We start from the raw sequence: 15,722 nt of genomic DNA on the forward strand, positions 1-15,722 counted from the left end.
CTATTTTTATTTTTGTCTTTTTTGTGTGAAAGTGTGAAAGCTAACTTCTTTTGGTGATGTGGCAGGTGGCTTAGGGATGATGGTGAAAGGTTAGAAGGCTTGGGAGAAAAGTAGGGGTCATTTTATAGATTCTTAAGGGCCTTTTCCACAATTCTGCCTCAAAAAAGATCACTACAGGTTGACCTATAGGATGTCCTAATGCGTTCTACAAGATGTCCTGAATTCCTACAAGATCCCCTGTATTCCTACATGATACAGTCGAGAGAGAAAGGATGGATCTTGAATGTGATGGAAGGATTAGGAAAGGTAGTTGGTGGATGGAATGAGCCAGGGAGAGCCTAGGACCACTTCAGAACTCAAAACCAAAGTTGGGAGATGGTTGGAAGTGTTCAACAAGTTTGGAGAAGTTTTCTTGTAAAATGATGAAATTGGTGAGGATTTTAGTGAATGAAAGAAATGATCCTGGATGGATGAGGTTGGGTTGAGGTTTCTAATAATGAAATATCTATGTAGTTCTGAAACTCCTTCATTGCATCAACCATTGACATTTATCCATAAATCATGCAAACAAGAAGGATTTCAATTAACTAAGGAAAACAAAATTTCATGAGCTAACTGCCTACTTCATGTATGAGGGAAAACTTGTAGAATAACATGAAACCTTGATGGGATCTGAAGTATAATTGAAGATAGAAGAAATTATTACTAAATCCTATTCTTGTAAACTAATAAAATGCTGGCCTAAGTACAGAAAACCCTAAATTCCATGAGAAAGTAGAATTCTGTATTTTTGGGGCTACATAGGGATTCTTTCTTCAAACTCTGATCCCTGAAGGAAGGAGTTAGGCCAAATTCACCTACTGACATATTTTTGATGTTCCTTTTTCTTTTCTAAGCTACTATTGAAGTAAATAACAAATGAAAGCAAACTGATCAAATCTACAACTACTTGCAATGAAATAATTCTAAAGACAATTCAACCATCAGTCTATGAAATTGACTAAGCATAAAAATACAAGAAGAGGAGCCTTTGATGCTAGGCTTGAGTCCTAAACAAAGAGCTTCATCTCTCTGAGTCAACTCAGTGATGGATCAAGAAAATGCTCATTCCCATTATCAAAACAAAAAATTACATAACAATGTCTTCAACAAGTCTTGAACTCGAAAATGACTAGTGTTTTTGTAGCAAAAAATTGAATCCTAATGATGCTCTAGGCCTTCTTATTTATACAACTAAAGTCTCCAATGAATTCCTTAAATCTAGGGAGGCTCGTCTCCCAAACACAAGATAAACTAGCTCTTTAACTGTCACTTGCTCGGCTGCCTTTTGATCTCCATGACTTGGTTGCTTGTACTCTGAGCTAGTATGATTGATGCAGGAATATTTGAATTAGTGAGGAGTAAATGAGGAGGATCTAACTCCTAGAATCTATCCTCCTTGTATCATTCAAGCTTCAACCCTTAATTAGCCAAAATTTCCATGATTTTCTCTCAAAAACATACAATCAATGCATATGTCTACTAGGCATAATATCTCACTTTAACTCATCTCATTAAGCAAAATACAATCAAAATATGTAATATTATGAGAAGAGTTGATTTGAATAAGCTAGGAGGTGGATTAAGGTCCATATAGTTACCCAATAATGAGTCTCATCACAATGGCGTAGTCATAGGTCCTACAGATAAAATCAAAATCAAACATGAATGTGTCACGACCCTCAGAGGTAATTAGGCCATGTAAATGTGGAAGGGAATTAGGGTTTATATTCTTCATTCTGTCCTCTCCATTGGTTTCTCTGAAAGGGAAAATCTCATTGTTCCTATTTTCAGCCATGGTTTGGGTAGGAGAGATAGGTTCTACTTCTCCTATAGGTTCTTAAAAAATTTCAGGTTGCTCACCTAAATGGTTTTCTAACTCCCTTGTAGTCAGAGAGAGAAGTTCACAGTCACCAAAACACAATGAAGGTTGATTGCTTGAGGGGGTGGGCATATTTGGTAAGAATTTCCCTTAGTTATCTCTACTCCTATGAGACATGAAAGAACTAGTTTTTTTTACTTTTTTTCAAAGAACTGATGTTGATTCAAAATAGAAAAAAAACAAGAAACTCTTAATTAGAAACAATACCTACTTAGACACCTCCTCGAAAATGGTGCCAAAAAGTGATGATCCCTAGTATTGCATAAAAGATGTTGCAACCCCCAAGGGTCTCTGAGCTTAAATTATCAACCTGAGGTTCGTATAAACTTAGAGGTGGCAATGTTATATGCATAATAGGTTAGGTTCTACTCATGTCACCCTCATTCATGAAATTAGATCAAGGTGTTCATAGAGAAATCCTCCAACTAATTACAGTGAAAACTTCTTATGAAAGCATAAATGAACATGATTCTAATTACAAAGGTGAAAATTCCATTCATTGCATGTAAATGCTAATTGAAATTTCATGAAAGGAAAATATTGATTTATTTGAAAAAATAAATCATGCTACTTTACTTGCACACTTAATAAAATCAATAACCTACTTGCATGTGTACTTTATCTACTCACACTTACTTGAAAATGAGGGATCCAATCTTTAACATGCCTATGAAAAAAAATATTAATTCTAACTCGGTTTTCCTATCTGATGTTCGCAGTGAGGAAAGCATGAGGTTTGAGTGGTCCTAGAGTTTGACTAATCATCAAATAATACTGTGGGGGCCATTAATCAATTTAATTGTGCAAGAGTCAAAGTATGTGGCAAAACTAGTCTAAGAAAATAATGCTACATGTCTACTACATGAGGTTTTGTATTACTATAGGAGGCCCTATTTTGCTACAGAAGGAGGATCTAAGAGTTTTTTTAGGGGATAAATGGTGTCTTGAAGGTAGAGGAAGGCGGATGAAGGTATAAGGAGGTGAATGAAGGGTGTGGGAGCCCCTTATCCAATCCAAGCACACCTCGCAGGTCTATCTTGCACCAAAGTTGACGCTCATGGTGTCCTTCATTTACCTTAATAGAGTGAATTCAGAGATAGAGTTTGGAACATGGTGAGGTGCCTAGGGGGAATATGGAAAGGTCTAGGTGTATGTGGAAAGGTGTTCCCACCCCTAAAAATCAACATAGTTTATGCAACTAGCCAAATACATGCATCAAATGATCATTATTGCAGCCATGTAAATGATCTTGGAAAAGATGAGTTGAATTTTATTGAAGTCTACTCCGACCCAGGAAAAAAAATCTAATGTTGCTAACTCCTAAGCTACAGAGATTAAACATGTAGAAATATTGCAATCTAATACTTAACACTTTCCAAGAAATCATAAAAGAATCTTTTTTAGTTGTTATTGTGGATATTTCCAATCACTCTTCCCATAAGAGAGGTGATATGAAAGCCTACAATTGTGAGCTTTTATGATTTAACATCTACTAAAACAAGGAAATAATTGCAATGATGTGAAACAAGAATAAGAAAGAAATACAAGGGAGGGACTAAAGCCTATGGTTTGGGCCCAAACCCAAGGGTTTCAAACCTCCAAAAATAACTCATATGCAGAGCATATCAATGGTAAACTTATCATTAACAGAAAATGATAGTCACATACATGATATGAAAAATAAGAATAACAATGTCAAGGACTAGGATCTCAGTAGATACTACTAGATGCAACAAAAATTCAAATCTTAATGAGTCTCTTGGCTGGTTTATTTATAAAAAAATGTAGCTGATGGAAACTCCCTCGAAAAGAGGAGTGATTCCCTCTAAGATATTGATATTTCAGGATCTAGTCCTCCTTGATATTCACATCTGATTGAAGTCCCTCAACCGCTATTGAATTTGAGCTATGAGTGAGGATTATATGATCTCAAGCCGAGTTAGAGAGTTAAATAGGTGGAGAAGCCCCCTATATTCTCTCTTGGTTGTCTCCATCAAGCCCCTACATAGTAAATGCCTCTCAAAAATGCTTCTTTTCCTTAAAATAAATCACATTAGGCCATACAATATGAAAAACACCCTTTAATCTTCTAATTAAAAATATTATGGCTAAAAATGTAAATTAATGTGAGAAAATGAGAGTTTTAAGGGTTGGAGGATAGAAAAATGAACTTCAAAATATACCTACTAATGAGACCCATTAGTAAGTTAATGTATATGCCACATTGGATTAGGGGAAATCCTCCTCACCTATCCATTCCACCCTAAATACTTTGAAAGGATTCCATGTCACCTTGATGATTTTAATGCATCAGAAGGCATAATATTCTGGGATGATGTGGCTAGGTGGATCTTGAGTGCACATCTATAACAAAAGACAAGATGACATGTTGGAGAATGTGTCCACGAAGGGTCCATGTAACCCTGAAGTCTCCACCCTAGCAAGTTCCATTGGTGCAAGGTGAAATATCGCCAAGATTTTATTCCTGGGGTGATGTAGCCATAGAGCAGCTTGCATGAATGTACCTCATATGTGTGTGTGTGTGTGTGCGCGCGTGTGTTATATTGGGTCTTGTGAACCATGGAAAGGGGATAATATTACATTAGACATGAACGAGCTTATGACTAACATAATATGACCTAGCATGATTGGGTCGACAACTGGCAGATGGAATATGACATGGATTCCCATGTGGGCACCACGTGGGGACTACATAGTTGCCACATTGTAGGCCAGAGTGACATGGCACTATCTAATAGGCTAATTTTTAGTCGACCATACCTTTTGATCCAAAAGCCCAATTGGTGTGAATTTTATATCAATGGAAAATTTTGAATAAGATGAATGCAACAATATTATCCATTTTAATTTTTGAGGAAGTTGAAAAAGATCAAAGAAATTAAGGCCCATTTCCATAATCATAACTTGGATATTGGGTCAACAAAATAATCACCCGTTTCTAACTTGGTTAGTCGATGGGTTGTAAGGGGGTGTGCTACAACTAGGATTTCTATTAAACTAATGTGTGTCTGACTTGAATATTTTGACTGGCCTATTATTACCATAGCCTCATTTGGTAGAATTTTTATCTTGAAATATATTTTGGTCTTTTCTACTAAGTCCTTTGTGACTCAATTCTATTGTTGTATGCTACAATATTTTCATTTAGTCTTTGTGACTCTAATATGGACATATATAATTTTACTTGTATTTTTACAGTTTCTTACATACTTAGTAAATTATATTTTGTGTGCTTTTATTCCACTTACAAACTATGTTCATAAAACTTATTTTTAACTATCTAAAATAGAGCACTATACTTGGTACTCTTTGAGTTTTTCTACTTGTTGAGTTATATAAATAACAATGGTTTATTAACTAGCAAGAAATGTGAACATACTTCTTCCTAAATATCATATTACTTGAATTTTTCTTCCTAATGTATCTCACTTACTCGGTTGTATTCGTTATTCCTTATGAAAGTGATTTATCTTCATTTTTAGTTATTTATTTCTTCTTATATAACTACTCAATCTTTCCCTCATGAAGGTCACCAAGTGATGGATATCATTGTATGTAATTTATATTTATTTCCTTGCATGGATACTTAGGGATAAATATTTTCTCCTTTCTTCACAAAGAAAGTATATTTCGAAGCATGTATGCTCAGCTTGTTAGGGTTCAACCCTAACCCCTTTGTTAATGTAATATGTTGGCCTTGTAAGAGCCACGATTAGTTAGTCTAATAAATAAATATCGTAAGTGGTTAACCACATTAATTATGATTATAAGTGCTTGACCCACATTAGAAAAAAAAGACCACAATTAGTTATAACAGGTCATAGCTAATATATAGTCGAAGATAGTAAGGGAAGTCATGTCTTGTCTTGTGTAATTGAGTTATGATCTACTAGAGTTTTCCCCCTTGAAGAGGCAAGTAAACTAAATTGTTGCAGATCTTAATAGATATTAGAATTTTCTATCATCTCGTTGTGTTATTATTTGTGGTATCTATGGCATATTTTAAACTTCTAATATTTTCTGCAGGTCAAGCATACTAGAAGTGGTATTAGAGCACTTTCCCTGGCCAGCTGCAGTATCCATCTTAGCAAAAAAAAAAAAAGGCTATAAATGTGTACCAACATATATAAACTATAGAGAACTATCCCTACGCACATCTACCTATAGTTGGGTAAGAATACGCGCAGGAAATATGAAAGACAGTCACATATGTTGGAATCCCTTGTAACTCATTTTGGTACCCCTTCGAGTAGTAGCACATCAGACAAAACTTGTACACAAAATAATTTTCCATGTACCTCTAGTATATTAGAACTCCCCAAAGGTTACCTTGAAACCAACCTTATATAATTTATTGGTCATCTTGTTGCTATAAATCTCGAGGAGATTACTTGCACATACCAAAGGTAGTTGGGTAGTACGACTAAAGGCATGATTGATCCTCCTTATTTTTTGCTTTGAAAGATAGGATTTAGTACTAATGTTGGACCCATTCCATATATCCCGATCTATAGCACTTCAAACTCCTTACTACCATAGTTCCCTCACTTCCTGCTATTGGTCATCACATTTTACAGTATCCAAAAGTTGGTGTTTCTGTTGTTATAGTTTTTATCAGTTGGGACAACCAAATTCCTACACATTTTATAGTATCCAACAGTTTAGGTATCTTCTACAACAATATTAATTAGTTGGGATCGCTAAATTCCTTCACATTTTGTAGTATTGATATTTTTAGATTTCAGTTGCCATAGTATTAACTAGTTAGGAGTAATACTACTATTGGAGTAAAAAAAAATTGGTGGTCCCAAAATTCCACTTGCAATAGACATATCCCATAATATTCAAGATGGCATGTTGATCCCAATGATACCATCCACCAATAAGCATCCATTTTTCATGCGGTCCCCATTTTTTTCAAAGTGATTTCAAGTGACTGACATCAATAGATTCCTTGTTTCACGGCCATTCCAGCCATACAAATTTTAAGTAACCTAATATTTTGACCTAAATAACTGTATGGTAACTAAGAGGGATCATGCTACGGAAAACCTTGAGAAAAAAGTGGTAGAACTAGAAGCAAACATCACCACCAAAGTTGAAGACATAATTGCAAAGGCCCTAGAAACCCTTAATCAATTCATCAAGGCTAAATACCTCATGGGGAAGGGTAACCATGTTGATTCCCACCTTGAAGGAGAATCTAGCGACCATCGATATGAGGGGTATCATCATTTACATTGGGGTGACAATTATTTTAGCAATAAGACACCCAAGATTGATATGCACAAATTTGACGGTTTTAACCGGTAGTATGGGTGGCCCAAATGAAACAATATCTTCACCTCAACAATATATGGGATGATGAAACCAATGCACATGTGGGAGCTCTTTACTTGGACCAATAATGATGGCAATGGTGACAATTTCATCATAAATGCTATAGAGGAAAGCCAGCATGTAATATGTTTCTAAAGCCATTTCTGCCCATTTTGACGGGGACTATGACTTTTTGGATCACCTCGCGAAGCTAAAAAAAATTGGTACAATAAAAGACTTCATCATGACATTTGAGAAAGTGGAAATCTATAAAAGAGGCCTAGGGGATGCCTTCTATATGGAATGATTCATTAGTGGCCTCAAGGAAGCCATCTAGGCCCATGTTAGAATGCATTGACCAACTACTTGGTTGGAAGTTTGGCACAAATATTTACATGCCAAAATTTCTATTAATTCCAATTCAAGTCGTCCTTCATTCACATCAAAGGCACATGGCACCAGCCAAACCCTTAAGGTGCATAAGGTGTCACTAGAAGAAATGGTTGAAAAAAGAAAACAAGGACTCTATTACTATTTTTGATGACAAATATTCATTAGGCCACAAATGTAAGGAACCAAAGTTCTTCATATTGACATGATTAAAAATAGCCTAAAGGATGAGGCCCAACCAGCTTAAGTGTCTGAGGAAGACTCAAAAAAACCCCAAGATACTACAACAACACCTAATGAATCGATTATCTCACTGCATGCATTAGCAAGTATTATTTCTCCACAAACACTTAAAATCAGAGACTTTATTAAGCATCGACCAATGGTGGTTTTGGTTGATAGTGGAATCATGCATAAGTTTGTCCATAAACATGTTGTTGAGGGCACACATTTGAGTATCCAATTTTCAATTCCTTATAGCGGATGGGGGGACAATGAAAAGCGAAAGACATCACTAGAATATAAAGCTCTAGATGGGCCTAAAACGTTAAAATACACATGTTTACCATTGAAATGGGAGGATGTGAAATCATCCTTGGAGCATAATGGCTTCAAATACTATGCCCCATTAGCATGGGCTTCTAGGATCTATATATGAGCTTGAAATAGATGGACACACTCATACACTCCAAGGGCTCTAGGAAGGTGCTCCTACCATAATCACCTCACGTAGAATGGAGAATATTTTTAAAATGGGACAACATGGGGTAGTTTCTAAATTTAATGCAATCCAATCCATTGAATGAAGCCCTTCCAACATTCATCTAGATCTGCAAAAGGTGTTGAGTAACCACCAACAGGGGTTTGAAAATCCCAAGAAGCTACCCCCTTGTTGGGGTGAGTATGATCATAGCATCCCTTTGATTCCGAGTAGCCAACTGCCAAATGTTCTCCCCTATAGGCATCAATTTAAACAAAATAATCAGATTGAAAATATTATTTTGGAGCTACTAGAAGTAGGTATTATTCATCCTAGGAATAACCCTTATTCGTTCCGAGTGGTCATGGTATTAATGAAATATCGGGAGTGACATATGTGTCCAGACTTCAGGATCCTCAATAAGCTTGCCATCAAGGATAAGTTTCCTATTCAAGTAGTTAATGATCTTCTTGATGAACTCCATGGAGTCTAATTCTTTACCAAGTTGGATCTTCACTCGGGCTATCAGAAAATCAGAATGAAAGTACCAAACATCCCCAAGACAACTTTTAGAACCCATGAAGGTAACTATGAATTTTGGGTTATGCCCTTTGGTCTCTATGATGCCCTGCCCACCTTTCAATGTCTCATGAATCACCTTCTCAAAAGATATCTCATAAAGTTTATGCTAGCCTTTTTGGATGATATACTCATATACAATGAAACATGGGAAATACATCTTCAACATGTTGGCTAGGTATTGCAACTATTGAAGGATACTAAATTATTTGTGAAATTTTCTAAGTGTTATTTTGGAATGGAAGAGGTGGAGTACTTGGGATATATTGTGGGCTGCAAAGGAGTACGGGTGGATCCAAAAAAATTAACTTAATGCAATATTGGCCACAACCTCAGACCTTGAAAAGTATGCAGGAATTTTTCGGCCTCACAGTATACTATTGAAAATTTGTTTGAAATTATGGATGCATTTCTAGACCCTTAATGATTATTCTTAAGAAAAATGAATTCTTTTGGACATAAGTAGCTCAATAGGCCTTCCTGGATCTCAAATAGGCCATGTGTTCCACCCTAGTTTTGGTCCTCTCAAATTTTGCAAAACCCTTTGTGATAGAATGTGATAGAAGGTTATTTTTTTAATTATGATTTGAAATACTAAGTCTATAACTCAACCCTGTGGATTGGAAGTTTAAGGGAAGAAGCATAATGTTTTTAAACTTGTCGATGTTTTATATGGATTGAAACAAGTACTTGGAGCATGGTATGGAAAAATGGATGAATACCTCAAGAACATTGGTTTTCATTGCAACAAATTTGATGATACTCTATATTTCAGAATGAAAGGTAAAACGTTGGTCATCATTTTCCTTTAGATTGATGATTTAAGTTATTATAGTAAATAATGAGGACCATATCAAGCAGGTGAAATCGGAAATTAAAAATCACAATATTAGGGGCACATTGTTAGTATCTTGGATTAGAGGTTTCATAACAACATCATCAAATCTTCCTTAGAAAAACTAGGTATGTTATACAATTGTTGAAGAAGTTTGACATGGCAGACTATAAACCCTCTCTTACTCCTAGAGAGAAAAACCTCAAACTTTTGAATTTTTGTTGGGGGATTATTAAATAGTACAAAATATCAATAATTGATTGGAAACATCATTTACTTAACAACTACTTTTCCAAGTTTATCAGAGGTAATCAAATTTATTTCTAGATTGATGTGGATACTTATAAAAAGTCACTAGAATGCAGTAAAAAGGTTTTTAGGTACATATGGGGAACAAAATATTTTTGGTTTCTTATAAGAACATCAACATGAAATTATTTAATGAACATGTGTTCAATGATAGTTTCTTGTAGTTGTAAAAAGTAGGAAAAATCAGATAATTTTGCGTAATTTCTATTAATAAATTACAAACTACATTGATGATGATGGTTAACGTCCACTGAGACCAAACTTTGGTCTATCAGACCTAAAGAAACAAATTATTTAGTTTGATTTAAGATTTTATTCCTATGCTCAAAAAGCTTGGAGAGAAGCCTCCCGAGCTCACTGTAGTTTTGACAACGTAAAAGGCTAGGAAGGTGAGTATTGCAACAAATATTTTGAAACTGAGATCTAATGTGGTTGTATGCAGGGCACTCTAAGAGGAAGTGATTTTCATCCTCGATGTTCGTATTCTCATAGAGATGGTAGAACCTTTCCATCCATGGTGTTTTAAGAACTGCCCAAAGTCTCGTTTCACTATAGAGCTCATGAGAGTTTGTTCTAATCTTGGCTATATTAACTGTCTTCTTTGAGCTAGTTAAAACAAAGAGATACTTTTGATCCTCTAGGGTGGGGTTGATGACCTCCTTATAATATCTTAATTTTCTTTATTAATGAATCAATAATCATAATGACCAAAAATTTATTTTTTCATAATATCAACCTAACAATTTTACACCAAGCATCACTTCAACAAGAAATCACAATCACATCAATAATATCACCATCATAAAATAATATTTTCCATCTAAAAATCAATATTTGAAACTTTCACCATATGATTAGAAAAATAAAATTACTTGAAATTTGTAAAAATACTTTAAAATTAAAAAAATATTCACTTCATAATCTTAAAATTTGTTTAATTATTTAATTAAATAGTTTTCCTAATCTAATAAGATTATCTTAGAATACTAAAATTAAACAAAGTCTTTTGGTGAGAATTTTTTTGGCCGACGCATTTTGAACCAACAAGTGTGGTTCATCATCAGGACCAGATGAAGAGGCATTAATCACAATCTACACATCATTGTGAAGAAAAAATTATCCCTTAATTTATAACTTTATCTTAAAAAAAAGACAAGAATCTAATACATCCATATAGAAAACTATTCATAGTTTTCCTCCCACATCAAGAAGATGATTCCTGATGACTAAAGACATTTTTCTTATATTACAATTTTCTTGTACCGTTATTTGGATGAAAAGGATGAGAATCACTAAATTCTAGGCTTTTGATAGTTTTGTTAATGGTTCTCAAAACATTTATCCTACATTTATGATACAAAAGTTAGATCTTTAAATAATATTTAAAATTTATGATAAAATTAATTTAAATATTTAAAATAAAAAATTTAAAAATTTAAATAAAATTTGAAAATATCTTTATTTTTGCAGGTTTTTGTGATCTACAATGAAATAAGAAAAGAATTGAATTTTTAGCTAAGAATCATATAAGAGAAATTTTTGGCTCACACATTTGGAACCAACTAGTGTGGTTCATCATCAAGACCAGATGAAGAGGCAGACCATGACAAAGGCTTAAATAGAGAGCAATATAGAGACCATAATTTACTGAATATATTTCAACCAGTGTGGTTCATCATTAGGACCATATGAAGAGGTAGACCATGGCAAAGGCTTAAATAGAGAGTAATGTAGAGACCATAATTTAACAACTATATTTCAACCAGTGTGGTTCATCGTCATGAAGAGGCAGACCATGGCAAAGGCTTAAATAGATAGTAATGTAGAGACCATAATTTAACGACTATATTTCAACCAGTGTGGTTCATCATCAGGACCAGATGAAGAGGAAGACCATGGAAAAGGCTTAAATAGAGATTAATGTAGAGACCATAATTTCAAGTAACGGCTATATTTCATCATTAGGACCAGATAGACCATGTCAAAGGCTTAAATAGAGAGTAATGTAGAGACAATAATTTCATGTAACAACTATCACCCAATTTTCTACAAAAAAACTTTTCTTAAATGATATTTATTTTTTAATTTCTTACTTTTAATAATATAAAAATAAATTATAAACTTCATATTTATATTAATTTATGGAACTTAATAATAATAATATTTATATTATATATTATTAGTATTATTATTATTATTATTATTATTTCTAGTTCTTTATATATAGAGATGATATATAATATTAATTAAATTATTATTATTATAATTTTTCTAGAATTTTTGTTGGTAAAGTAAATAGATCTTTTCATTGATGAGAAAAAGTTACATAAATTTAAAAAAAAAGTAAAAAATCCAAAATGTTCTTGAGACTAGCAAATTGTTTATTAATAATAAACAATAAAAAATTGACTACAATAAACATGAGTACATACAAAACTCTTTAAGTATTTAAGATTTCAAGGGGACAAATACCCTGATCCCACTCCAAGTAGACCTACCACAAGTTACAGACAAATGGAAAATAAACGAGAAGGCGAATGATTCAATGAAATGCATAGTGTTGGGTTCATTGAAATTATTTCAAATGTAATGCTAACTACTTTCCAATATCAAAATCATGAAATTATTGAAACAATAACGACTCTATGATATCAAAATATTTGAAACATAATAGTAATGACGTTATGGTATCAAAATAACACAATAAACGTAGATAGTGATGGCTATATTCTGTCTAGCTTTCTATAATTCTATCTAGGTGACAATGCTGAGAGTTTACTCGTTTTGCAGTGGGTGATGTCAAATTTAGATTTGCCCAGATGCAATCTATAAAACTAATGTAAGGAAGGAAATATATGGAAAGAACAAAGTTAACAAGAATTGGCATAAGGATTGAATTGAGGAGTGAGGGGATATCCAAAGGCTTCCTCGAAGAATATCGCCCACACTTCCACTCCGAGATCTAGCGGAGGTCGTGGAATTCCTTCATGTTGGCTTATGTGGCCATGACCTAGGTTCAAAGGTGATTTAGCCAAACAAATCATGGTACTACTAGCCCTTGCGGCAACAGTCCATGGAGTGCGAACTGAGGTCTCACCCGAAGTAGTTTGGGAGGGTGCTAGAACCAAGTTTCCGCACCGTGGGGATGTCTGATGAGCTTCTGGCGGTCCGCGGTTTGACCCTACGCATACGTCACTACGCACACCTATTAGTCCTTCGCAACCTATGAGGTTGCCTTTGTGCAACCCTACCTGGGGCTTGATCCATATTATACTCAGGTTCCTTTCTATTTAATCTGTTATTACTAAATTACTTAACTGACCAGTGTAAGATTAATGATAATTAACAATATATCCAGTAATCATATAAGTGTGTGTGATAAACAAAACAACATAAATGTAAAGAATGCAATACACAAACAAATGAGTAGAAACTGGAATCAAATTCTCTTTATTATTCTTTGTTCAAGATTATAGACTCGATCCCACCCTGCGCACTCAGTTGTAGGGGTCCATGCACTTAGCTGTGGACTCTACTAGGCCTTTGCGCACTTAGCTATAGAGCCTCTTCCTACTACTATGACCCAATACACTTAGACTCTTACTCTATGCTTGAACCATTCGTATTCATCTCTCCCATTCCCCTCTTCCTACAGCTTAGAGCCTCGCTCTATTTATACAATCCCATGGTGCGCGGACCATGGGTAGGCTGACATGACTTTACATTACATTACAATACCTTAGGGTAGATAGCCCTATGACCTAACCTATACTTCGCACTCCGTGCCCACAATTAGCGGAGTCTTACAATACATTTAACCAAAACTTGGGCTTTGAGCCCACAAAACATGCTGTGGGGGGATTCCATGGCAAACAGGCCCCTAACACAATCATAATGACTCATCCCTGAGTCACTTAGTCAGCGCGGCAATCTTGGCGTGAAGTCCCTCCAACCGGTCCCGAACTGCTCGGAGGTCCATGGTGCACTGTTCTGCAGTTGGTTGGATCTACTGCATTCTTTCTTCATAATCATTTGTGTCTGAATTATGTCCTTACCTCGGTACCGACATCTGTTGCATGTGTTTATAGTCCCACGCCCTGGTCTGGCTCCTTGGGTCACAAAGACTGTAATTTGGCTGGTTAGTCAGATAGCCATCCCACCCATGTATGGATTCAAGCGACTGCCATTTACTTTGCCTAGGAAGGGTTCTCCATTTAGTTTAACTAGCTGGACTGCGCCTCCGTCTGTGACCTCCTTAACGACATATGGTCCCAGCCAGTGCATTCTGAGTTTTCCTGGAATTTTTTCAATCTTACTATCGTACAACAGTAGTAAGTCATTTACCTTGAAGGTGCACAACTTGATATGGTGGTCGTGCCACACCCTTTCACGCTGCTTTTGTAGCTGCTGATGAAATCCAGCCAGAAACCATTCTTCCTCGAGTTCTTCTAATTACACGAGCCTTTCTTCTAGAGCTTCACAGTCCATCATGTCTGCGAGCACTGCTATTTGTAGACTAGGTACAATGTATTCCATTGGCATGAAAGCCTTTGTGCCATAGACTAACCAGAAAGGTGTCTGTCCCATCAATTTTTTGCACGTTGTCCTGTACGCCCATAACATGGCAGATACGCAAAGGTCCCAGTCGTTTTGCTACGCATTACATACTTTGGTCAGTGCAATCTACAGTATTTTGTTGAATGCCTCTATTGTCTCATTAGCTTGCGGGTGGTACAGTGTACTCTTCTAATGATACACCTAGAATTCTTTTGTGAGCGTGCTGATGATTTCATTCAGGAAATGTGTTCTGCGGTCACTCATTAATATTTTCAGACAACTAAATCATGTCAACACATTTTCGAACAAAAACTTTGCAGCCATAGCGACTGTGTAGTCCTTGACTGGTTGCGCTTCTGCCCATCGTGTCAAGTACTTTGTCGTGGTGATGATGTAGCATGCACCCATCATTCCCTAAGGTTTGATCTGTCCCACAAAGTTGATTTCCCATTTCTTGAATGGCTACAGTGTCATTTGTAGATTTAGTGGGATCTCGTCCCTTCGTGATGGTTTTCGAGTCCTTTGACATATATCGAAGGCCCGACAGCGTGCTTTTGAATCCTGGTGCAGGGTTGGCCACCATAATCCTGTGTGGAGAATCTTTTGTGCAGTCGCGCATCCTGCATAGTGTCCTCCTACAGCACCCCCATGTGCTTCTGCGAGGACCTCACCTCGTTAAAATTCAAGTATGTATCTTCGCAATATCTCATCATTTCCCATTTTGTAGAGGTGCCCCGCGATGACAGAAAAGTCTGTTGCGCGCACCACCAATTCCTTCTTCTATTGGATTGAGTACTCCTTTTGGTACAGTCCCTTGTTAGAAATGGATTATATCTTCGAAGTATCCGTCCGCGACACACACTGCAAAGAGCTATGCATCAGGTAGTCCCTCCTCCAAATTTTTTGGTTCCTCGCCCATCTCAATTCGTGACAAGTGATATGGTCATGCGTTTAGGCGTCTAAGCTTGACTATGACCTCAAAATCATATTCTTGAAATAACAAAAGCCATCTGCATATGTGCCCCCCCAACACAGGCTTGTTCACCAGGTATTTCAACACGGAATGGTTGATATACATCTTGAAATGTCCT

This window comes from Pinus tabuliformis, chromosome 2_1 (genome assembly GCF_031772625.1).
Source record: "Pinus tabuliformis cultivar Carrire ecotype Pingquan chromosome 2_1, CPIR1, whole genome shotgun sequence".
Lineage (NCBI taxonomy): Eukaryota > Viridiplantae > Streptophyta > Pinopsida > Pinales > Pinaceae > Pinus > Pinus tabuliformis.